General features: G+C 42.5%; 1 protein-coding gene and 1 long non-coding RNA gene across 4 annotated transcripts in view; both read right to left on the reverse strand.

The window, feature by feature from the left end:
* Negr1 (neuronal growth regulator 1) overlaps positions 1–24,478 on the reverse strand; it is a 727,936-nt gene that overhangs the window by 614,044 nt on the left and 89,414 nt on the right. The window lies entirely within an intron of this gene.
* LOC121142264 overlaps positions 1–24,478 on the reverse strand; it is a 79,591-nt gene that overhangs the window by 45,546 nt on the left and 9,567 nt on the right. The window lies entirely within an intron of this gene.

Genomic DNA, 24,478 nt, shown 5'->3' on the forward strand with positions numbered 1-24,478 from the left:
GGGGAAACATGAGTCTGTTATCTCAAGCTAATGGGTTTATCCCTCAGGTAGTCACTGTGACGCCAGCCTGTGGGCCACCTGATAACACTGTTCTCCAGAGGGTTACCTGGTATCTCTCCATGAGATCCTTTCCACCCACCACTGCTCTGAATGCCCTCATGATTTACCTAGCAGTAACTCATACTTATGGTCATTAAAGTTCTGCCAACAGACTTTTCAGACTTCCTCTGCCTCTCCTTTATGTCTTTTTAGTATTCATCACAGCCACTACCAACCCTGACAGCTGTCAGGAGCCAGAGTCTTCCAAGACATGAGAACACTGTGAATTTGTACCTGACACACATTGACTTGGAAGGAAGAGCCATTTATCACGTCCTTTAAAAGAATTTATAATACGACTTGAAACTTGGTGGAGATTTCCCGTTAGCCACGGGAAGTTGAAGAATTACTGGGGAAGGCTAGCTTAAGCAACACAAAAATGAATCAAAAGAACTTTGAAAATGTTAGTGAAGCTATCTGAAGATTAGTTAATGAAACCAAGTGAGGTAACCAGAAACTCAAGGATGGCCAAAGATAGGCATCAGAATAAACTGCTACTTTAAAAGCCTTGAAATTCAGAACTGTATATTCTGTGTTGGGTATATTTGGCTATTACTTACATCGTGGAAAACTGGTCATGGTTTCAAACAAATACCTTAAAAGGCAAGAAAGGTGGGCACTTGAAACCAGTGTCCAATTCAAGAAGCAAGAAAATTGTGGCATTGATTCGGAAAGGCTAAAGAGAAAATGAATCTACAAAAAGATTAAGAAAAAAAAAGTACCAAAGACCGCATATAGACTGTTGATGACACCGGGAGATCCCTCAGAGTTGTGTTCAGGGGAGAAACCTGTGAGGATTATTACAGAGAGTGAAACACGCACCATGTCAGGAAGTAAGGAGAGAGTCATACATTCATGAGAATACACATGACATTATTTTGAACCTATCTCATGGTACATAATACTGTCTGAGAAGAGTCAAGTGCTAGAGAGGATATTTATGCCATAGCATCTAAGCCGGGGGAACATCATGGAAAAGACAGACAACCTAAGCTCACAAGATAGAAGATGTGAGAGACACTGTAACCAGTGCATCACAGCCATTGCAACCATAATCCCACAGCTGCTGACCTTGCCCGAAGCCCTGCCCACCCTGCCCCACCCTGCCCCACCCTGCCCCACCCTGTCCCAGACTGGACCTGTCAATCATAGACCTGAGAGGGACTCACAGGGATCTATCTCTCCCTGCAGAATATTGGCTATTGAAGGATTCTGGGGAGAGAGCAAATATTGATCCCAGTTATGTGCCCACAGGTGAGCCCATCAGGCAGTTCCCAACCCATGGTCACACAGGCAGCCAAGGTTAAACTCAGTAGGTCAAAAACAGCGAAAATGCACTAGTGTAGGAAAGTGATTACAGGGAAAAGGGGGATTTCTTGGTTAAAGTGTGATAGGAGAGGGTAAGAGTAGCTAGGATTATTATATACACACCTGGAATTGTCCAAGAACACTTTAATGAAAACATTATAACTATAAAATCAGCTTCTGGGGATGCTTTATTATCAGTATTTAGATGCATTCAAAAATGATGTTTTTCACTTGAATATTTCAAACAGTGTTAGACAGGTGCAAATGGAGGCTCAAACTGAGGTTAAAGCATAGAGATGAAGGGTGACCAGTGAGCGTGAGCCTGCGTGTGCGAGGGGAGCGGTGCGGCTGGAGCGTTCATGTACACGTGTTTGTGCCTCGAATTTCCTGCAGCCGGTCAAGTGAGGAGAGAATGTGCTCTAAGCACAGAGCTGGTGCAGATAATAGCTACTAACAGGCAGGTAAGGAAAGTTTGCAGAGGAGGAGAAAACCAGTGCCAGAGGCATTGTGAGCACGAAGAAGTCACAGGATAAACTTACCAGAGGTCAAATACGTGGGTGATTGACAGCTGTCCATCAGTTCACAATGGTAAAGAGAGTGTGGCTGCATTCTAAGTGAGTAAACTCTGTAAACCTTATGGACGCCATCTTGTAAAATCTCCAGTCCCTGGAAATGGATGTGTGGTGATAGAAAACTGAAATGTGCTGCTCCCGGTCCTGTAGTTGGAAGTTGTGCTGAGAGGGGGTAGCCGTGGACCAAGAGAGGACTCGGTGGGCATATCTGGGGTGTTGAAAATTTTGGCACGCTGGTGACTTTGATGGGATGGGGAAGGGGAAGGCTCGAGCATAGGCATAAGCATCTTAAGTGATAAAGTGTGCTCCAATTAGGAACTCCTACTTTCACTTCCTTGCTTGTAATCTCTGGGTCCTGGTCCACACACAGCCTCCTGACACTGACCCTTTGCCCCCAGAGTCTTCCAACATCTGCTTTCGTCATCAGCTTAACTTAGGAAGCTGAGTTTCCCTCGGGTCACAGGGGATACAGACATAACAGGAAAGAGTTTGTAAAGTGACTCCTGAAATTTGTGTATGTATGCATGTGTACCTGCTGTCTTTATATGCACAATACATGTGCAGTGCCCAGAGAGGCCAGAAGGGGGCATCAGATCCTTCCAGAGCTGGGGATGTAGGTAGTTGGGAACTGCCATGGGTGTGCTGGGAACTGAACCTGTGTTCTCTGAAAGACTGGCAAGCTCTCCTAACCACTGAGCAATCTACCCAGGCCCTGTGAAAATCTTCCTCACGAGAGTATCACAGGAATGCTCAAGTTAAAACTCACCAAATCTTAAATACATTTGCATTTGGTTAGGACACCAAAATAACATTGGTGCATTTTATGAAAAAAAATCAACTAAATTCGGAATCTGAACTTTCAATGTGACAATGGACACTTGCAGTAACATTGGAGTCATATCCTAAAGTGACCTTTAGGATAACAGTTCTCCACAGGGAAGATCGGAACCCTGCTGCTATAACAGTTTCCAGGTGTCTGCAGGTCACTGAGTACATTAATGCATTAATAAATTAACCTTGGGATGAATGTCAGCAGACCATGTTCCAACAGGAAAGATTAAAACGAGACTGCTGGAAGAGGACAGACTGAGTGAGCCATTGTTTGCGCATGGTGATGTAACACGGAAAATAAAAGACCCAGAGACAGAGACTTGGGGTTCGAATTTCAAGCTGAAGATCAGAGAAGCAAAGCAGCCAAGCCAGTAGATCTTACCTCTACCCAGCTGAAATGGCAGCCCTGTCTCCACATATCCTCAGAGGCAAAGGCTCTCAGATTCTGTCTCCTCCTCCTTGTATTCTTTTCTCCGCCCAGCCATATCCTCCTGTCTCCACTTCCCTAATGCTAGAATTAAAACCATAGGATTCCAGGTGCTGACAACACCTCCATGTGAGCTGTTTCTTCTAGGACTGGATCGATTTCGTGTAGTCATTGTGGCCTTGAAGTAACAGAGAGCCGTCTACCTCTTAATCCTGAATCTGGAATTAAAGGTGCATGCCACCATCACCTAGCTTCTATAGCTAACTAGTATTACTGCTTTGATATCTTGATCCCCAGTAGCCTTAATAAATCATAAACAATATATCACCACATGGTGAGAAATATAAACTATATCACCAGCAAGGATGAGAAAGCCCCAGGGGAATAAAATGCTATGATATAAAATAGTGACACTTAATTCGGTTTGACATTTTAAATATCTTCCATCTGTGTGTTTTTTGAGTGACATGTTCATGTGTGCACGCCTGTAAATGTTCCCATGTGTGTCGGCTCACACAAAACCGAGATGGCTACATAGCATGTCTTCCTCTGTCACTGGTCATGGGCTGTCCCTGAACCTTGAGTTCACTGATCCAGCTGTATGGCATGGGCCTTAAGCATTCTCCTGACTCCACCCTAGAATTTAAGTGACAAGTGAGCACTCCACATCATTTCCAGATCCCCCCTGTGGGTGGTGGGATGTAAACTCATCCCCCAGAAACACTATTCTGACGGAATACCCAGGAGTGACTACTTTTCCTTTAATAAATATTATTCCACTTTTGCTGCAGCTGTTTAAAAGTTTCGGGATGTTCCAGAAGAACCACACTTCTCAGTTGCGTCATGAGAACTTTCTAATTGCTCTAACCTTTCAATCACTGCTAAAGCCACGGTGACTCCTTGCCTTAGTGGCTCTGAGAGCACCTCTCAGGACTAAGAGTGCTCGCTTCAGATGTGAACAGCTAAAGGAGGCTGATAGGTGAGCTATCAGCTTCCGTGACAGACTCCATCCCTAATGAAACCTCCAAGTCACCATTTAAGGGAAGAAATGTCAGGAGCATCCAAAGCACATCACCTAGTGGCTCAGTCAATTATCCTAAAAATAATCCAATTTCCATTTTGAAATAATTAACATTTTGGCAAAGATGGTGCCTCTCTTATAGCTAGTCATTTTATTGATCTTGGGCTCCTTAAAAAATGAAATGTTAACTGTGTAGCAGTTTTTATGCAATTTGAGTATTGTTACTAAATGAGGGTACAAATTCAAAGTACAAAATTTATCTTCACTTCCCTCTTCTACTAAATGCTTTAAATATAATTGCTAATCTCAATGTAAGAGATTTCACACCTATACCTGGCTCCCGCATTGATTGTGCATTAGGGTCTTGGCTTGGGTGTTCTCTCTCTACAGTAAGAGCAGTACATCAAATACAAGAACATACTTTTGCAAAAATCCCGTGTCAACTCCAGCCCTCAGTTTCCCTACGCAACTAGTAAAGGAAACAGAATGTTTTTAACACACAATGAAAAAAAGTAACAGAGCTGATGTAAATGTGGTGTCTAAGACAAGTCCAAAGGAGGAGGGATAAGCAAGCAACCTCAAACATTAACTTGACAGAGAGCTGGAGAACCCATGAGGAGAGCCCATGAGGAAGAACCCATGAGGAGAGCCCATGGTTGAGAACCCATGAGGAGAGCCCATGAGGACAACCCATGAGGAGAGCCCATGAGGACAGCCCATGAGGAGAGCCCATGAGGAGAGCCCATGAGGAGAGCCCATGAGGACAACACATGAGGAGAGCCCATGAGGAGAGCCCATGAGGAGAGCCCATGAGGAGAGCCCATGAGGAGAGCCCATGAGGAGAGCCCATGAGGAGAGCCCATGAGGAGAGCCCATGAGGACAACCCATGAGGAGAGCCCATGATTGAGAACCCATGAGGAGAGCCCATGATTGAGAACCCATGAGGAGAGCCCATGATTGAGAACCCATGAGGAGAGCCCATGAGGACAACCCATGAGGAGAGCCCATGAGGACAATCCATGAGGAGAGCCCATGATTGAGAACCCATGAGGAGAGCCCATGAGGACAACCCATGAGGAGAGCCCATGAGGACAACCCATGAGGAGAGCCCATGAGGAGAGCCCATGAGGAGAGCCCATGAGGACAACCCATGAGGAGAGCCCATGATTGAGAACCCATGAGGAGAGCCCATGAGGACAACCCATGAGGAGAGCCCATGAGGAGAGCCCATGAGGAGAGCCCATGAGGAGAGCCCATGAGGACAACCCATGAGGAGAGCCCATGATTGAGAACCCATGAGGAAAGCCCATGATTGAGAACCCATGAGGAGAGCCCATGAGGACAACCCATGAGGAGAGCCCATGAGGACAACCCATAAGGAGAGCCCATGATTGAGAGCCCATGAGGAGAGCCCATGAGGACAACCCATGAGGAGAGCCCATGAGGAGAGCCCATGAGGACAACCCATGAGGAGAGCCCATGATTGAGAACCCATGAGGAGAGCCCATGAGGACAACCCATGAGGAGAGCCCATGAGGAGAGCCCATGAGGAGAGCCCATGAGGAGAGCCCATGAGGACAACCCATGAGGAGAGCCCATGATTGAGAACCCATGAGGAAAGCCCATGATTGAGAACCCATGAGGAGAGCCCATGATTGAGAACCCATGAGGAGAGCCCATGAGGACAACCCATGAGGAGAGCCCATGAGGACAACCCATGAGGAGAGCCCATGATTGAGAACCCATGAGGAGAGCCCATGAGGACAACCCATGAGGAGAGCCCATGAGGAGAGCCCATGAGGACAACCCATGAGGAGAGCCCATGATTGAGAACCCATGAGGAGAGCCCATGAGGACAACCCATGAGGACAACCCATGAGGAGAGCCCATGAGGACAACCCATGAGGAGAGCCCATGAGGAGAGCCCATGAGGAGAGCCCATGAGGAAAGCCCATGAGGAAGAGCCCATGAGGAGAGCCCATGAGGAGAGCCCATGAGGAGAGCCCATGAGGAGAGCCCATGATTGAGAACCCATGATTGAGAACCCATGATTGAGAACCCATGAGGACAACCCATGAGGAGAACCCAAGAGGGAAAACCCATGAGGAGAACTCATGAGAAAAATCCATGAAGGAGAACCCATGAGGAAAGCCCATGAGGAGAACCCATGAGGAAGAAACTCCAACTCAGCTGCCACATTTGACCTATGCAGATGCTAGCAGAGTCCACAGCAGCCTTGGTAGGACATGGAAGGTGCTTCCTGTCTAGCTCCAGTTGAAGCATCTGGTCTTCTGCACTCTGGGTCATTTGGATATTCACTGACAGAAAGGGTTCTGCCTTTTTCCCAACAAAATGCTAATCTGGAGGCACAAATTTCATTTGCATAAATTTACAAATGAGGGGGTAGATATCCATATCCTGAATGTCCAATATCTTCAAAAGGTTTCAAAAATGTGGGTTTTGGTATAGAATGAGGTGTGGCGATGCTTGCACAACTTTGGAACGAGTATTAAAAGACCTCACAGATTAAGATTTCATCACCACTTTTATTCTGTCTTATATCTGAGCAATCAGAATCGCACTGTAAATCTCTATTAGCATAAAGACGACTCTTTTGTCTTTGGGTATATGGGGGCTTTCAGAGCCAAGGATGCCACTTAACTCTCTTGCATAAGCCTTCAAAGGAGTGGCCTAACTTGTCTGAAGCAGAGCAAAGACCATATCCCGTTTGTTTTATTTATTGGAAGCAGTACATCGTTCATCCTATTTCTACCGAGTGTGTAGTTTTATGTTCCAAATGGACTTCCACTGTCAGCAGGATGTTATTTATTCCCAGAGTGAGTTTGGCTTTTCTTGATAGAACTATGCACCTTGGGGATATATGGGAGCACAGACAAACTCTTCAGGAAACTCTGCTGTGCATTACAGTATTTTACTCCTCAATGTTTTAACTATAGTATTCTTGCTAAACAAGAACGTCAGCAACCATACCTTGATTTTATAACTTATTTCAAATACGGACCAGTAAAAACCAGTTAGCAGCATCAAAATAATACAGTGTGTAAGAGGGAAAAAGCTCACACCTGTAAGTAAACATCATGGAAATACTTCTCCCCCCCCTTTCAATTCTGAGCATTTTTATTTCACTTCACTGGGTGTTTTAAAAGATATTTATCATGAAACGTTTTCTTGAACTTCAATTCTTGTAAAATATCTACCTCTTAATTGCTTATTATTCTCCATGTAACTAAGTGTTTAATGTATATGTATTTTAATATTGCCTTGATAAATGGCACTGGCCTTGAATAAAGAAAGACATCAGATTCATATACCAATGGTAAAAGTGTGTGAGTATGTATGGTGTGTGTCCATGTGTGTGTCTGGCTGTCTGTGTGTGAGTGCATATGTGTATATGTCTGTCTGTCTCTGTGTGTGAGTGTGTACATGTGTCTCTGTGTAACTGTGTGTGTCTGTGTATGAGTGTGTATGTGTGCCCATGTATGTGAACTCCTATGTGTAAAAGTGCATGGTGTATGAGGAGGACAAATAACTTTCAGGGGTGGGAATTCAGCTTCCTCCTTGTTGACAGGACCTTCTCTAGATCCAGTTCTACAGTGTGCTCCAGGATATATGACCTGGATGTTACTGTGAAATTCCCTATCTCTGCCTCCCTCCACCTCACTCTCGGAGTCCTGGATACAGGGTTACATGAGATTCGGAGACTGGAATTCAGGTTGTTAGGTATGAATTGCAAGCTTTTCGCCACTGCACTGAGCCAACTTTCTGGACCAATACTAGCCTCCCATAAAGAATGTTTCGTGTGTCCATGCTCATCAACCCCAGTCCTTGCTAACACAGCCGCTGACTGTGATGTGATTTCCAGATGCAGATGTAGGGCTCTCATGCTTCCCACACACAGATTTGCATGGCAGACTAGAGAACTGAGCCTATGGCCTCTCTCCGCCCTCACCCTCATGAAGCGCTGCCTTCTTATGCAGAGACAGCTCTCCGAGGTTGAGCTAGACTTAACGGCATGAGCATGCCAGCTGGGCTCTCATGATGAAGACATGGACAAGGAGACTGTAGAACCTGGGCAAGCTGGGTAAGAGTAACTGCTTGCCACAAATCCATGGCGTTGTGGAGCTTGTGGCTTATTAACACTGGCATGTGAGATACGAAATTCTGTTTGAAGACCGTTAGCACTGCTACACACGGAAGGACAAAGCTGCACACATCCAAGGTTCTAAGAGCAAAAACCGGCAAGTGGCCACCTAGGAGTGAGTGTCAGGGTTAATTTGCTTGAATGAATTTCTCTATTTACCCTGGTCAGGGAAGTACTATGAAAAGAGATGGAGGCTCCTCAAAGCCACAGGAGGGTCAATATATGGGAGTCACGCTGAAATTAGACAACAGAATCCATTAGTGCTCCGGTAGAACATGAGAGAAACCAGTAACACCCAGGCATTTTACATCACCTGAGAGACAGGGCTGCTGTCCTTGGTGGAAACTTGGGGCTTACAGAGACTATAGGGTTGAACCTATATCTAAAGACGTTCTAGGAGTATTTTAATGAGGATTATACTCTTTAACACTGGTATATAAAGGATGCATTAGGATGATGCATTATGGGCAGGAGCACACATGTTGAACACTGACAGTTCCTTGAGGCTCTGAGATTTGGATGCTTCTGCTAAGCTCCCCCAAGCATACAGACAGAAACCATCTGGCTGGGATGCTATTGCAGGGCATGATGGCTCAATGACCTGGCCAACGTGTGTGCATCCTACTTGGTGACTCCGTCATGTTCCTTCTGCCCATCCTCTGATAATATGATTGCATCTGAAGTTATGGGGGAAAGCTTCAGATAAGTCCTACAGAACTGTTAAGAGACAGATCTCTAAACAAAAGGAAGCCTAATCCTCTGATTGGAAAACCATTTGCACAATAAACTGAGCTACTATTTGAAAAATGAACAGTAGGAAGGATACTATGTTCTTCTTGAGTATCTACAGTTCGTCCTGTAGCTGTATGAAATGGATGACGATGGTCACAACGGAGGTATTACTGGTTTTAAGCACAGTTAGTGTCCTGAAGTGTCTGAGAATTCAACTGATGATAATGACACCTAGGCAAATCTAGCTCAATAAAAGGACACATGGGTGTAAGGTGTTCACAGGGATGAAAACTACCAGGAGTGTGTGAAGAGGAAGAGAACCTACTGTGTGATGTAAACTTAGCCTAACACTGCTGAAGGACAGACACACACACACACCTCCGTGGGCACTTGCAGACAGCCATGGCCCTCTGGGCCCAGCAGTTTGGCGTACAAATCTACTAAGTCATAGGCTCAGTTGCAATTTCTCATTTCTGACAAAGATTCAGGGGCTTTAAGACACTGAAAAGTGCGTTAAGAGTCCCCTTACTGTTTTTTGCTTCCGATCCTTCATAAGAACTCTAATCTCTAAGAAAACGAAGGCCAAACTTGGTTGATTAAACACAACACTCGGAGCACTGCACTGAGCTACAGAAGGTGCGTGGAGCATTGGTGTAATATTGAGTTCACGTTTGTAAGTACCTGGGTCACTGAACAAAATGACAGTTTCCCATTGTCTTCAAGGGCAGCTCTAGGCATTAAATGTATCCAATACTACAGACCTATCTTGAAATACCATGGCAAGGCCACATACCTATTCTCTGCAAGCTACACACTTGGTGTCCTTAAGATACAATGAACAAACTCAAAGCTTGTATTTTTAATCATTCTCTACCTGATACTTTATTTGCATATAATTCTGATGTTTAAATAAAAGTTACTTCCTGACATATTTATTTTGTGAGAACTTTTGTTTGGCGAGATATGACTCGGGGCAAGAGTTGTGTGATGCTGCAGAAGGAAGATATGAACAAATAAGCCTTACCCAAGAACAGGACAGGTTTTAAATTTTAAATTTGCTATGTCTGAATGAATTTAGTTTTAGAAGTATAATAAATAACATGTCAAACCACTAGAGCAGTTTAAGTCTCAGGAATATTAGAACTGCATGAAATATCTGAAATCTCATGCAAAGTACTTTCAACCCACATTTAAATGAATTGTTTTGTAATCTATTCATATTTTTTATTTTGACGATTTTCACGTTTGTGGTAGCTTTTTTAAAAAAAAAAGCGACCAAAATTTTTTCAAGTGATGTTTCTCCTCAGACACTGGCTTACACTTACACAACAGCACTGAGTGCAAAGATATAAAGGTTTCATTTCCCTCCCCAACTCTGCACCTGCTACCATTACAGAAGGAGCAGGTATCCACCTAGGAGCGATACTAGCACTAAAAAGATCGGGCTGTTCAGTGATGAGGGCACTTCTCCATGGAGCATTACATCAAAATACTTTTCAAATCCCCTAAAGTACAAAGGTAGGAAGGCAGATTAAATGTTGAAAACTCTAAAACTATGACAGCCTCTGCAGCTTTATTACGTTCACGATACAAATCCAAAGCACAATTGTGAGGCATTTACAACGCGAGGTTGGATTTGCATAGGACGCTGTATGAAGTGTTTTTAAACAAAGATGTTCACTTCAAAGGCAGCCAGACCTCAGAAGCAGTACACACGAGGAACAGATAATCTACTGAAGCCTGAATTTTGAGTTCCTAAATAACACAGTTTTTTTAATGACGCATTATGATTTCATTAAAGGCAGAGTCACTGGAAATACTAGGGAAAACATTTCATCTTCACTGTTTACTCATATAAAGGCGATTGTAAATCCATTTGGGGGCTGTGGAGAAGATTCCTTGTATGAAGGCACTTGCTTCCAAGCCTGGCTCTGAGTCCTGGGATCCTGTTAACAGAAGGAGAGAATCAACTCCTTTAACTTGTCTCTGTCCCCTTCGGACACACGGCGGGTAAAGCTGCTAGGATGTAGACACTGTGCAATTTGCTCCAGATGATCTGTTCCCCGCTTCACGATAGACGGGAATTCTGGGCAGGGACCAGAAGAGCTGTGTTCTGTGTCATGGCAGGAATTTCTGTCCCATGTTCAGAGTTTCAGGCTTTTGTTCTGAGCAACGCTCCAGAAACTCCAGTGCTGTGACCAAGGGTGACCTGGGAAGGCCGTCCCCTCATGGTAGAGGGCCTACTGTTCATCCTCAGACTGGTGCTCAGAGGATGCTCTTGGTCCCACTTTTTGGAAGCTTGTAATACTTATCCAGACCTGCATGTGTGTGGAGGCTGGGTGCTCAACCTGTTCCAAACCCACTAGACAAATGAACCTCAACATGGTGGGTATGGCCCCAGGGGGTATTTGGAAATGCCTTTGGACAGTTTTGGTTGACATGTATTGATGTGTAAAATGGGCACCTAGAAGGCAGAAGCCAGGGACACACCTCCACACCCTACAATGTGAAGCGTGTTCACCTGTCCAAAGAACGGGACAGCACAAAAGCAGCTTGTACCAGGGGTCTGGATCCCCAGTTTAGTCTCCTTAAGTTTTCATTTAACTAGGGTTAGATACTACAGACTTGATTCAATGGTGACACCGGGAATTATGGAATACTTAGCCACCACAACCAAGCTTAGGGAATTTAATTTGGTTAGAAAGGTGTTCCATGGAGCGCAAGTCAAACAACAGCCCTCAGTGTAGAATGCTTTGCTCAGCAAATGAATAGCATCCCGTGTGAATCAGGCAGGAAGCAAAGCTTCATGGCCATGGAAAATGCAGTAAAGAGCATAAGGAATATGTATGTATGTATGTATGTATGTATGTATGTGTATGTATGTATGTATGTATGTATGTATGTATGTATGTATGTATATATGCGTATCCAGGACATCTCAGGAATTACAAGGAGGTAAGCTGAGCCTGAGCCTTTCGAGGAATATCTTGACTAACGGTTCAGGGCTGGAACTCCGTCAAATGCATGCAGGGGCTACAAGCATTAAGGAATACTACTCTTGGTAACTAATTTATATACATGTATTCCTACAATATAAAGTAAAATAATATAAAAGCAATGCTTGGATTCCTTGGAATACACTGGTTTAAAAAAATCACTGTTTCTGCGCTCTTGAAGATAACATTAAGAGGCCATTGCAATAATGAACACCTAAGTGTTTTAACAGCTTGTCATACTTAGTGAGGAAATTATTAGTGAAAATCATTATTGCTGGAGGAGGACACATTTTCCTGATAAGACATGAGGCTGCTATTTCCCAGGAAGGTTACAGGGAGTAAGTTGTTAGGAAACATGAATTTACATTGCCTCCAATTTTGACATTTGTGAAATATAACCAAATTGTCGTGTTTAATAAAACTTCACTTATCTTTGGGGAAGGATAAGACGGCCAGGATGAGAGTTCCCGTGGGACTGGAATGCCCACCACAGTGTTTTCCTGACTCTAACTGCATGCTCCTCATTCTAAGTTCAAAACTCTATTACCACAGCAGATGGAGGTAAGCACCTCTCATGAAATTGCCATTTAATTACTGTACTGGACAAACACAATAACTTAGTAGGTGGAGCCTACGTAAGATTGAGACTGAGGCTCATCTCCGAATCTTCAGGCCCAAGGCAAACAACACAGGATGGGACTTTAACTGTGAAGCCTTTTGTTGAGTGAGTATTTGCCATCACTCATATTTACTCTTGTCCTTCCATTTGCTTCCCACTATGCCTGAACCATAAACACACAAACATACTTGGGAGAGATTAACTGCTAATATAATTAAGCTAGAATTGTAAACAGAATGCTAACTAAATAGAGGTAAGAAATATAATTGCAGAAAGATTAAATTCTTAATGGAGGATTCACTATGGAGGTAGAACACCTTATCTGATTTAACTACATTGCCTATATGGGCTGCTTGAAGAATCCAGGTCAATTTTGTAAAAATACAGTGTCATATGGACAGTTACCATCTTATAGCCAAATATAAATAATGTAAGTTTTACTTACAAAGAGTTTAGATGTAGGAAATACCATGCAGGTTTTGAAGAAGGAATTCCTAGGAACAGTGGTTTTGTTATTCCATTAAAAACAAAGTACATAGTGCTGCGTGTCTCCTTATGCACTGTTGGTCATAGAAGCCTGAGCGGCCCCCAGTAATACAGGATCCTCCTGTTCTTCTCTTGATGCCCAAGAGAAATTGATGGCAGGACTCTACTGTTGGAAACACCACACCTCTTGGTTACATGACACAGAGGTGTCAATTGGAACTAAGCTAGAAGCTTCCTCCCTGCTAGCTAGGTTTCAGTGGGTAGGAAGATGCAATTCATGCTGCTGAATGGGAAAAGCATGAACAATCTTGTCCATCTCTGAACGCTACACACTACGGTGCCAACCTGAATGCCAAGAAGAGCCCACCTGAACAATGGTTCAACCTGCACTATAGGGTGACCAAGTTCTCTCTCCACCAGAGGGGTCATGCTTGGTGATTAAAACCCCCAATGGGAATGTCATAGGACCCACAGGGGTACTTGTTTTTTCATTTAGTTGAATTCATATAGCACTTGAAACACGTGCTTGCCCATATGTAATTGCCACCACTCTCAGCCTTGATCAGAGAAGTCCCTCACTCCAGTTAACTGAAGGAGGGCAACAATTTGAAATGGCACATGTTGCTGAGAATACGTGTTGGGTAAGTGCTTAGTCCTCAACAAGACACTTATCCTCCTGTTTTTTTATCCTGTGTCTGCAGAAAAAAAGGGGGAAGATGGAAAGATTGGAAGACTCAGAAGCGGTAGAGGTCTTGGAACACCATCATTTTGAAAATGCACAGTCATTACAGTCATGAACTCTTAACAGATGTGGGTTCCCTTACCGGGTCTGTGCATGAATGGCCCATAAGTAGCCAGACCTAAGCGGAAGAGAAGACTGTGGATCCTACCCCAAAATGCTGAACTATTTCATATAGACAGACTTGGAAAGGGGAGTCATTAATTTCAATGTGAACCCGTATCCACTGGTGATGCCACCAGGCTTTAGTGGCAGGTCCTAATCCAGTGGTCATACAGATGTCCCTGGTTAAACTTTATGAATTCAGATAGGTGGGAAGGAGGGGGTCGACAGAAGTAGGAGAAAGGTGAGATAAAGGTGTAAGGGATGTGATCAGAATGCCTCATATCCATATCTGAGATTCATAAAGAACTATCTTAAAAACTACTCTCCAAAATGAATTCTGTCCTCTGACATAACATTAGGCAGATGTTACGGCTGTTTTCTTGACTGAAGGTGATAGAGAAATGACAGATGATAGATTATAGATGTGCAGATAGACCAAACATTGTAAAAGAAAGAAGTAAGATAAGTATATGGTTGATAATAGATGGTAACAAATGATAGATTGGAGACAGCTATGCACATGGATGATACATAGATGATTGATAGATTATATGTTATACACAGATACATATGACTCATAGATGGATTATAGATTATAGTTGGTGTATAGATAATACATAGATTGATAGATACATAGATCTTAGTTGATAGGCAGATGGTAGATGACATATGATATACAGACCAATCAGTATCGACAGACAGAAAAATCAAAGATTTGGTTATAGATATGCATATAATAATAAGTAGAAATAAAAATGTGTTACTTAACTGTTGCCTCCTGGGTCAAGTTTCTAACTGAAACTAGAAGATGGGAATTATAAAAAACATAATCATTCAATATATATACATATACATGTGTATATATATATGCAACATTATATTGAGCAGAATGTATTTACTTAATAATATATATGTATATATGTACACACATATAAACACTTAAAGAATAAAAGCTAGAGGCCATGAGTTAGAGAGTACATGCTAGGGTAATTGAGAGGGCTGAAGGGAGGAAAAAAGAACTGTGAAAGTTTCATTATTATGACACTATAGAAAACGAGTGTTTTCTTTTAATTGAAAGAAACACTTTATAGTCAGACCATGAAAGGACAAAGGAAATACAGAAGTCCATTCATAAACCTTCAGCCAGCACTCCTTATAAGTTTCAAGTTTAAAGCTATGAACAAAAATAGGAGGTCTTGCTCAGAAAGGCTTCTGTCTGCAACTTCAAGACAAGCCAACATGAGACTCAGGTAGCTAGAGTGTGCTGATTTGCCCTTTCACTCAAGTTTGCTGTGTGGTGAACTGCGGCAAGGAGATCCTAAATGACCACTAAAAATAAAAAGAAAAGAAAAAATAGATATGCAGATAAACCAGATATGGAAAATAAAGAAGTAAGGTAAGTATATGGTTTATAATAGATGATGACAATCTATAACTAACTCTGAAACAAAACTGCTTCGCTTGGAGATTAGCTAATGGGAATCATTTTTCTTTATTATTTTGTTTTGTGGTTGCTTTTTCCATCTGTGACAAAAACAGGCATCTACTTGACTAGCTTAAAGCTGTCTGTCCATCTTGCAGTCTTCTTGCCTGTCCCCAACTTAAAGATCTGCTGCTCTTCATCACTTATCTCACACACATATTGGACCAGATCTGATACTTCTCCAAACATCTACTTTGTTCTTTGTCCCCCCCATTTCAGATGACAGCCTTCTTTCTTCTGCTTCCTCTGCCCTCCTACTGACAGAGAGGCTTGAGGGCGAAGGGAAATCATTGGGGAAGCAGGGCTGGGATATTGTTCAGGGACCACCACCAGATAGTAAACAAACAACCAAGACAATACAACAACAACAACAAAAACCAATAATCTAAATTCTTTACAGTATTCAGTGCCAGCCTCCTGAAGGCTTACATGCACAGCTGTGTTGATTTTTTTCTTATCCTTCCTCTTCGAATTACAGAAAGAAAACCAGGCTTGAGAAACCAAATGAAGTTTATCTGCTTGGATTTGTTAGGCTGACGGAGCAGCTATATGGGCAGATACAACACAAACAGTCTGAGAACGAAAGACATGCTTTACAAATGTTCCTGGCCTGACAAGATGGCTAGGTAGGTAAAAAAGCACTTGCTGGTTAAGATTGACAACCTGAATCCAATCTCTAAGAACCAAATAAATCTTCTGCAGACATCTGTAATCTCACCACTGTTATGAGATAGAAAAGGGAGACAGGAGGAATTGAATGGAGGCTGATGGGCCAGCTAGCCTGCAGTTTGCAGCCTTGTGGATCAAAAGAAATGGGACCCTGCTTAGAACAAGGGAAGAGGAGAAAACCAACCATCAACAATTGTCCATGACCTTCAAATACTCTCCGTCACACACATAAGTTCACACACACACACACACACAGAGAGAGAGAGAGAGAGAGAGAGAGAGAGAGAGAGAGAGAGAGAGAGAGAGAGAGAGAATAACATGTAAAGAAAAAAATCCTGGTGTGTGTTAAATATCATTAGGAAAACATCCCAATCAAATGCAAATCCAATCTTTTTCTCTACTAAAATACCTCTTTCCTGGGTCCTTCACCTATTAAATGTTTCCCATAATCCATCACATTAAACATAGCTCGTGGCTGTTATGAAGTAATTACAATTTATCAGAACATCTCTCTGTAAAATCTACCATTAAGAAATCAACCTCTATAAAGGGAATGAGGGGACAATAACAGTTGTCTCCAACTGTAACATTAGAGCCCAGCGGGGTAAGTTCTAATTAGAAAGCTCAGCCGTGTTCAGAAACAGTTCAGCGTGAACCATGTTTTTGATAAACAGAGGACATCCTGTAGGTAAAGGAAAACACTTGGTCCTAACTCTTAGTAAGTATACTGCCTGACATGAATAAGAGTTCACAAAGACAATCAGAAGGAGAGCAAGCACAGAGTCCGTGAATCTACTGCCGCTTTGACACTCAGTTCCTGAGAGCTTTTGTCCAGCAGCGCCCAGAACATTCTAGAGTGTAAAATGGTCCAGAAGGTGCAGCTACGATGCACTGTATATCTGTTGCTCCAACAGGGAAGGTGCTGGCTGCGTGATCATAGGACAGACACCAATATATCCCACTCTACCTTCCATCCTGGCCATAAATTCCTGGTCAGCTATATCTCCTACCTCATTCCTAATCACACACATGGCCCCACCCACTGTAGCCCAGCATCTGGAAAGAAGACATGGAACACATTTGTATCCAGATGTGGTTCTGTCATGAAACTCGCACTCATGGCTGGTGAGCAAGAACTGTCTTTGCTTTGAGAAGCATCCCTCTTCCTAAATGTGCCTGCAGTTACCTGGGTGACGCGTGAGCATGGACAAGAGTGTGGTGTTCCGTTTGGCTGTCTCAGGATACCTGATTCCTAGTGCCATGGGTTCCACTTGGACAGCCATGCCATAATGTCCACCCTGCATGATCAGGGAGGGTGACAGGTGTTAAGTAAAATCAGATATGTTCTCCTTCCTACATTTATTTCCTCTCTCTGTACTTTTCTCTCTCTCTCGAATGATACCTCACAAAAGAGGAATAGCCTCAGGTATGAGTCAGGTGAAGGTTTGAGCTTGTAGCATCAGAATCCCCACCGCAAAACTGGACCCTTGCCACTGGACTTCAGCTTAAGAAATGGTGTCCACTCGCCCGCAAAAATAGCTGCTGTCAAAATGAAGAAAGTGTTAAAATGAGTGTGGGTGAGGAATGTAAATTCGGTAGCCACCAGGGAAACTTATAGCATCTCCTCAGAAAACTACAGATAGAACTAATGTCATCCCAGTCTACTGTGGATGCATAAATATATATATGTACACATGCATACTTACATACTTATTGACAGGAGTGCAAGCATATGTGTATATTATATGTGTATATTATATCTATATCTATGTGTATGTGTATGTCTATATTTATGTCTATATTCTATGTCTATGTCTATATCTATATCTATGCATACTAAGATGCCTTTACAGAAAACAAGATTTATGTGTCTGACGGGATGATTCAGTGGGTAAGAGTAACTGGCTGATCTTCTACGACCAGGTTGCAGTTCCCAGCACTCTTGCATTGGCTCCAGATAATCTGATGCCCTCTTTTTGTCTCCACCAGTACTGCACACGTGCGGTATGCCGACACACATGAGGAATCGGAATTATTGCAATGTATTGTGTGAAAGTGGAGAGCACTGAGCTAAGAGACAGAAGTCAGGAAGAGGGAAAAAAAAACCCATGTCATCACTGTCTGTGCAGTATATGAAGCATCTGAACTCACAGGCATAAAGGGAAAAGATTCAGTGCAGATAGTTGAGGAAGAACTCATCACAGGACAGAGAAATGCAAAATTATGCTTAGATACTTAACGACATAAAGCCATTGTCGGGGGGGGTCAGTTGAAAATTACAGCGGGAACACTGTAAATTTATGGAACCATCCATAGTTGATGGAAAAGCAACGTTTTTCACATGCTCTCCGCGTCTTCTAAATACACGTTTAGAGAATGTAATGAGATGGTTCTGCTTCTCATGATGAGCTCATGCTTGCTGCACAACTTGCATCGCCTGGCGTTTGCATCACATGTGTGTTTTGTGTGTCACATTTCAGCCCGCATCCCACTGCCCCAGCTCCTTCCTTGGTCCCCAGCACCCCCTCCGCCAGACTTCTGGTCCCAGTGAACATCACAACAGGTAACTTCTGCTTTTTTGTTGTTGTTGTTGTTGAGCCTAGCCTTCAGTGGGTGAGCCATCCTAATATAAAGGGAGGCACTTAGCCTAGCTATAACTTGGTAAGCCATGTTTTGTCAATATCCAGCGGGAAGACCTGACCTTTTCTGAACAGAAATGGAGAAGTGGATGGCGGTAGGGTAGGGTATCATAGGGGAGGAGGTGGAAGGAGAGGAGGGGAAAGAAAGAGCAACTACAGCCTGGATGTAAAATAAGTAAATAAACAATGCAAATTTAAAAAAGAACAAGAAACTTTAGAAATCCTGTTCCCAGTCACCCGCTGGGAGGGCCTGGTGTGGTCAGCACATTAAGACTCAATAAACTGAATGGAGTTTCCATTGGAAAAACAAACAAAGAAGCAAAAAAAAAAAAAAGAAAGATAACTTCAACTTCAATATAAATTTCTCCAGTACCTTTCAATATCTAAGGCAAACTATACAAATTCAAGGACTTTTTAATTTGTTTGTTTCTTGTCTCTATATAAAACTCCCCTTTCATCTGAGATCTTTGCGTCTTTTTATATTATGCTTTTTTTAAAAATGTCTTCTCAAAGTCCCGGTTCATTTTTAATTTAGCTTTCTGAATTCTATTTAGATAAGGTAAAAAAAAATTTAAATAAACCTTGACGGGAGGAACTCATTTAATATTTTTAATGAAAATCGAGGGTTCCACGTAGTTCTCCCGTGTGGTTGGTTTATATGAGCTCGTTCCTCACGCATCAACTTTCCCATGTTTACAAATGAGGCTTAATAAAAGTGTTACCCCGATGTCTGAGCTGGAGATAAACAAGTCGACTGGAGGAATAAAAGGGAAGCTAGCTTCTTTTTTTCCTTTCCCCCTTCTTTTGTGTTTGAGCACAGGGTGTTGAGGTGTTGAAGCACCCACAAAACACTAGGATGGAACAGACCCTGGCTGTCGGTTTCTGAAGCTCACACAGATTTGTGTAGAATAATTGACAACATAGCTCAGGTCTAGACCACATCTCTCTCCAGAACACTGACAAATTCACTGTCTGGCGGGAGACTAATGCAAAACCAAGAATTTTAGGGTTAGAAGACCGGTGGGAAGTTTTTTAGATCTCAGAAATTTTCATCAAGTGCAAATAAGAGAAAATTAGCATAAGTCTGAGTTATAAGAGGTGAAGAGGAGAGCAGAGTGGACATAAAAGTAAAATTCAAAAATCCATCATAAGAAAAACTCTTCATATTATTCCCCTCAGTCAAACAAATGAGGGAATTAGTAGGAAGCTGCGAAGAGTTAGACTGTCTTTCATTTTCAAAGCTCATTAACAAGGGAGGATATTAACTGTATGCCTCTCTTCATCCACATTAGGAAGGCAATAGATGTGACAGACTTTTAAATATCATTTACATTTTTACTTCATATTAAAATACTCTGTTTTGAGGGTAATAATCAAGGTGTGTCTGTCAGGAGGTTGTATCCAATGTACACACACTGGGCTCTTTAAAAGGTTTCAAATATTCACAGATTTTTATTAACAATTTACTGTATTGTATACTAATTTGATCATACACATACTGTTTTAAGTAATTTTCATTCTGATTTTAATCTCATCTGTCATGAGCTATCTTGCCTCAGGACTCAACTTACCGTATAATCTCATAATTTAGGAATTAAGCAAATTATCTCCACTAAGTCCTTTATGGTTTTTAATATTATTTCTGCCTCTGACCTTTTCCAAGATTCAACAGGTTAATGAAGTATAAATTCTCTGATGGTAACCCTTATGCAAATACTGCTCTCGCCTCCTGCAGGGCTCTGTATGAGGCCAGCTCTCCACTGAGTGGACAAGTCTTGCTTGAAACTCCCTCCCCCCCCCCGGCCCCCCCACCACAGTTCTTAACAGAAAATTATGCCTGAAGCTTCTCAATCCGGGAGAAGTGCTTCCAAATTTATTGAACTTTAGCAAATGTCAGTTAAAGGTTCACTGACAAATTAGAGGCAAGTGGAAGACAAATTAAATACTTCCACAAAACTGTTCATCATGAGAGAGCCAGGGGCCTGGAACCTTAGACCAGTCAGTCTTCTATGTGAGCCACTCAACGCCAGTTTGCAGGATTCACAGATTCCAAATGTCTGGTTGTTTATGAGTAGCAGTAGAACAACTCACAGAGACACTTAGGACTCGGAAGCCGTCTGTGGTCTGTGTGCTCACAGCTTTCTAAACCACCTACCCAGCCGTAGCCTGCCTGGGACTTCATAGGAAGCAGCACCCACCCAAGGCTCAGAGAGATGAGAAAGAAATACTTCCTTCTCCCCAGGGCTCAGAGAGATGAAATGACGAAATACTTTTGTTCTCCCCAAATAGCCCAGGGCTCACAGGTCAGAGGCACCTGACTATTTTACTCATAGAATGGATGTTTTCTACATCTTTGTTGTTTGTGTGTGTATGTGTGTGTGTGTGTGTGTGTGATGGGAATCTACATTTTTTTTACATAAATATTTTGCTGTGAGCACTCCTGCTGGACATTTTCGGGATCACAGTTGCAGGAATAGTCTTCCAGATTTACTTCATAGTAATACTCTAGCAATACTCAGTACTGTCTGGCATGCTGTGTGCTGATGTGTCTGCCACTTATTTCTCTGTTTTCGGTATGCTATCTAGAAGTTAATAACCATGAGGGCTGGGCCATGGGATGCTGAGCTCTCCGCAAGGAAGCCAGTGTTGAGCATCTGGTAAATAACCTGTGTTTATTTACTTAGTCGACAGGATGTGCTTCCAAAGTGGAAGGGATTAGGGAACCCATAAATCCTTCAGCTCAGTGAATGCTGTTATGAATTGGGATAATTTTAATTGTTTAACAAGGTAACTCCAGATCAACCTATTTCATGTACGCTATTTCCTATTCCACCTCATCCACATTTTCAGACCAGAATATGTTTCTCATGCCGCTGGTGTAGATACTCCAAACAACAGCCGAGGAATATTTGTCTCACTGGCTTGAGAGTTTTTTTTTTATATCATCAGATTACTTGTGAAGAGAGAGAGTAGGTGTAGCTCACTCTCTGAGATTCCCCCTCATAGAAAACAAGCTAATGAAACTGTCCTGTGTGCTGGAGAGAGTGAGTCTCCTCCCAAATTGTTTACAATTTCCTACATGAGAAAGGTTTGCAGAGAGACTAGCTATGCTTGGCTTATTTATTTTCATTTCTATACTTTTGAGCAGTCTCGAGTAGGGAAATATTTTTTTGTGGATCCCATTACCTTGTTAAGTAAGTGCATCTTCAAGTGACAGCAAAGAGACACATCTCCATTAAATGTGTGAAACTTCAGTTTTAGAGACTGAGTCTTACCCGTAGCCCAGCCTGATGTCCAGCGGTGTGGCGATCCTCCAGTTTCAGCATCCTAAATGTTAGGATTACAGGCATGAACCACCACCGTTGCTATTCAGGCTTCTGTCCTGGGCTGCCCTTGGGGTTCTGACAGGATAGGCCCTCAGCTGCCGCCACTAAGAGCACCACCTGTGCACATTCAATATGATCCCTTTTAAAAGAGCCCTGCCCACCTCCCATCCTTATCTCTTTCCCTCCCTCTCTCTGTCTATCTGTTTCTTCCTCCTGCCTCTCTTTCCTCTCTCTTGCTGCTCCTGTCCCTGGAGGTGGGTCTCCCCCCTTTCTTGCCCCCTTTTATTATTACTTTCCCTAATTTAAAAAAACCTTCCCTATTTAAAAATACCCTCTGCTTGAACCCTGTTCACGTGTTGTCTCTCTCTCTCTAGCATGCTGCTTTTCTTAAATGATTACAGCTGCACCACCAGCTTTAAAAGTATTTTGATTTACATTGGGTATATTTTACTCTTCTACTTTCTCTGGAAAAAGAATGAAATTAAACCCTTGGAAACATCAGGATTCGATCCTCGACAAACTCCATTCGCCATCATTCCCATACTCTGTGTTGAGAGAAGCTCCAGATATTTCTAAGAATAGCTTAGGAGAATTTTGTGGGGTTTTTACGAGATGGTAACGAAGCAGATGAAATGAGCATTAACATTAAAATACCGTTTCTGCAACTCAACATCTTTTGCCAAGTTATTGCAACCTGTGCCTGCTTTTAAATATAGCATGAAGACAATTGAAGACCTGATTTGTCAGATTATGAGTTTGGAAGTACCATGGTCTCAAATGGACACTGATTGGGAAAAAAATACCTGAGAACTTTCAGGTTGTAAAACAGTCATCAGGAGTGGGTGGCAGAGAGAAGTAGTCACTATTTATGATCCTATCAATTTTTACCGTACACCAGTATGATTGTATGATTGACTTTCACTAAAAGCATCCCACATGTGCCCATACACCAGAGTTCTTCCACATCAAGGATTTCAAACCATTTCATCATTACAACCAAATGTCACAAGTGCCTGGGGTCCTACCTACAACAATGTCTCATTTTTCTATATTCAATGAAGCACATGGAATCAAGGGAGAAACCACCATGAAACTTCATAGGGCATTTTCAAAGATTTCCTGATTTGGCTTCAAGGCAAATACACACTGCTGATAAACATGAAGATACAGACAGGGACAACACTTAGCCCCCCCCCCACACACGTGAAACACAGGTTGCTCTAATGTGCCTTCCGTCTTTATTCTGGAGCTCTCAAATCATTCAGCATTAAAATAGTTGCACATCTTTTCATCTTTCCACCAAGGCTTCATCTCCTAATCCTTGGTTATCCCCACACCCCTGGGCTGTCAGGCTGTTTGTTTTATTTGCAGCTGCTGTGGAAGCCAGTGATCAGCTCCCAGCAGCACAAACCTATCATGGCTACGAAAGTCAGAAACCGGAGATCCCTCTCACTGTGCTCCAGTTAAGTTTAACCTGCATATTTTCTTGCATATTCTTCACAGACATTTGATTCCTTTACGACCCCTGCTTCTCTGGGCTTCCCATATTTACTTGTTCATGAATTCCCTCCCATCTTCAAAAACAGATATATGGGCTGCACCCACCCACAGCTCCTTCTTCCCCTCTGCCTTCCACCTAAAGGTGTTCTAGATTACCCAGCATCACTAGATCTCTTATATTCATAGCGTTGATATGTCCTTTTGTTAGCTAAACCATGTGGTTCAGGGCTCACACTTATTTCAAGGGAATTTAATGCAACATCCAATGTTTCATAGAAGACTGGAAATACTTCCTTAAATTATGATTTTAAAGTTTATTTCTTTAAAGAAAGTTTAATACTTAGAGAAAGTAACTTGGCTCCCTTCCCATTTTAGGCCACTCATATTCTAATAAACTCATCTGTGGCTCTAGCTCAAATCTTAATTATATTTCTTATTTTTTTTTACTGCTATTTCCATGCTGGTAAATAATGAAACACGGGTGGGAACAATCCAACAGTGGAACCGCTAATAAAAAGTTGGAATTTTCCAGAATGCCCCTAATTACCAAACTATTTTCTTACTGTGTAATTGTTTTAAGTGACCCGGTCACCATGAACGGTTCTTGGAAACAAAATTCCTAATGCTGAGTTTTAAGAGTTATGCAGATATCGCGGTACACATTATTACCCCAGAATTTTATGCAGACTTTTGGTTGGAGATGTTTTAAAACCAGAGGAAAGTTTCAGTGGCTGGCGCATAAGTTTCCCACAGATCCCTTGCC

The sequence above is a fragment of the Mesocricetus auratus genome, unplaced genomic scaffold (genome assembly GCF_017639785.1).
Source record: "Mesocricetus auratus isolate SY011 unplaced genomic scaffold, BCM_Maur_2.0 Super-Scaffold_100009, whole genome shotgun sequence".
NCBI lineage: Eukaryota > Metazoa > Chordata > Mammalia > Rodentia > Cricetidae > Mesocricetus > Mesocricetus auratus.